This window comes from Bidens hawaiensis, unplaced genomic scaffold (genome assembly GCF_021521415.1).
Source record: "Bidens hawaiensis isolate Kalapana, Puna unplaced genomic scaffold, B.hawaiensis_p1.1 tig00002977_1, whole genome shotgun sequence".
Lineage (NCBI taxonomy): Eukaryota > Viridiplantae > Streptophyta > Magnoliopsida > Asterales > Asteraceae > Bidens > Bidens hawaiensis.
In genome coordinates, this window is record NW_027491160.1 from 2,212,563 (window position 1) to 2,215,053 (window position 2,491).

General features: G+C 46.0%; 1 pseudogene; it reads right to left on the reverse strand.

The window, feature by feature from the left end:
* Positions 1 to 297: 297 nt before the first annotated feature.
* On the reverse strand, positions 298 to 1,819 carry LOC143621937 (protein ASPARTIC PROTEASE IN GUARD CELL 1 pseudogene; annotated as a pseudogene).
* Between the last annotated feature and the right edge of the window lie 672 nt (positions 1,820 to 2,491).

Genomic DNA, 2,491 nt, shown 5'->3' on the forward strand with positions numbered 1-2,491 from the left:
CGTTTTTTAATACATTTATAAAAAAATAAACCGCTCGCGCCCCTCCACACCATGGCCCGGGGCGCTATCACCACTACCAACACCCATCTTATCAAGTTTCTCTCTCTGCCACACGTCACAATATTATTGGCTGACGCCCCCACTCACGCCCCCTCTCGCGCCCCCCCACACCCCTCAGCCTTATAACAAACAACCTATAACTAATTAATAGATCATTATATAAATATAAAAATACACAAATACGAAATCCAACAAAATCTAACAATCTATTTGGGTACTAGATGATCATAAAAGGATACACACATCATAATTTAATGCTCCCATTTCCTTTTAATTTTAATTCAACAATTATTGGGCGAAAAACTGACAACCGATTTACTCATATCGTAACCGACACGTGTCCCTTGCTGCTGGACATTACCGATTATCGACAACGACGACCCCGTCGGCGCAAACGCCAAACAAAACTTCCCACCTGAGTCCACCGGAATCAGATAATTCTCCGGCCGCAACGGCAGCGTCCTCCCACCCGCGAAATTAAACGCCACCGTCGGCACCGCCACTCGCGTCAACGACGAGAAGTCATAACACGTGTCGAACAACGAAAACCCGTCCGAGGGTTTCAAGTTCCTCGCTTGCTGCGTGAACGTGTCACGCAGCAACCCGTACGCCTGACTCTGCAACCGAGTCACGGCCGTACCCGAGTCGACGATTGCCCCACCCCTCCCTGAATCGTCGACTGCGAATACCGATGGAGGGATGGCCAACGGCCGTCCCCCCACCGAAATCCCAGTCAAACCCACGTATAAATAAGTTTTGACCCTTGGGTTCCGCAGTAACGGCGCGGTAACAGCGTTACTCGGAACTGCGGAATTAAATTCCAAAGTGGAAGCTTTTGCTGAGTCACGGTCGACTAAACAGTACGAAAACGACGTCGCTTTGATCTGTGACGGGAACGATAACGGACCTCCACCTAACGCGAGTAACCCGGCGGATCCAACAAATAACCCTTCGTTATCATGCCCACAACCCACGGCTACTTTCGGAACCGATCCCGAATTCCCAAACGACACCGTTTCGGTGACGAAATCACCAACGGTAAACGACCCATCTCCGTACGACACCTGGTACAAGCAACCGGAGCTCCGGCAAGCAGTGACTTCCAACGATTCGCATAGTGGGGATGCACAGGGTAACGGGCTGTAGCTGCTTGAAGCCGCCGGGTCGTAAATCGGGTCGGATTGTTGGTAGCAGTCGGAGCATGGTTGGCATTGGAGCCACGTGATGTCACTTCCGGTGTCGATTACCATGTAATACGAGTTAGCCGGCGTGCCTAACCCGACTTTAGCGAAATACTCGCCGCTGCCTTGTGAGATGCCTGACGTCACCGGCGTTGATAAATCCTGTGCTGTGTACAGCGAATTCGTGGGACCCACTAAGGGTTTCATGTCGGAGACGTTGGTCACGGCGAGTGCGAAGTTGAGCTTGGTGACGAGTGAGTTAACTCGGTGGGTGTCGCGAGTGAGTCGGTCACGAGTTAACGACTCGTAGTTTTCATGCTGGGTGTGTCGGATTGAAGATCTGGGGTGTACGGTGAAGGATAACGAGGTTGCTTGAGTTTGAGTTAGTTGTTGCTCGGATTGTGTGTGGAGTAATGCGGGGTTAAGGATGTCGAAGGTTTTCTGGACGGAGGAGGTGACGTCAAGGGTGATGGTGGTGACGGCGGCGGTGGTGGTGGTGAGGAGGAGAGAGAGAAAGAAGAGAGAGAAAGAAGACATGGTGATAATGATAATATTAAGTGGTTTGGTTTCTGGTTGTGAGTGAGAAGTGATGAGAAAGAGGATGACATTTATGCAGGGAAAACAGGACCCGTGACGTCACGGACAAAATCTTCTTGTAGGAGAACGTGTATTTTCTTTATTATTAATCTTTTTTATTAATGTTGGATGGAGTTGTTGATGTTTGTTTAATTAAGTTGTTAGAATATTTTGCTAAAAGTTATTGTTTATTACGAGTTTAACGGCATAAAGAACAACAATCTTTATTTGGTTGTCAAAGTACAAAGATCACCAGTAAAGAACTAAATTTTCTCTAGGAAATAAAAAAAAATATGTATGATGTTTAATACTTGGTAGATGTTCCTTGTTTAGTACGGTGAGTGTTTTCTTTAATATTTAACTATTGTTTCTTTTACATATATTATTAATATATTAATTAGATATTCAGATTAATCATCTTAAAATCTGAACATTAATGTTAATGCAAGCCATCATTTTCATCATTATTGATGACGAATGTTGGGTCCGAACCAATTATTCCGGGCTTCGAGGAACAAATCTGCATCCGGATCTTTGATTACAAGCATGGCATTCCGAAGGCAAGACTTAAAAGAGTCAGAAACATACAAGAGGATCTGAAACCGAGTGTACAATCCGGTATGACAAACGGATCCAAACTTCTTCCGTTCGATTCAAGAGACTGACAACTTAGG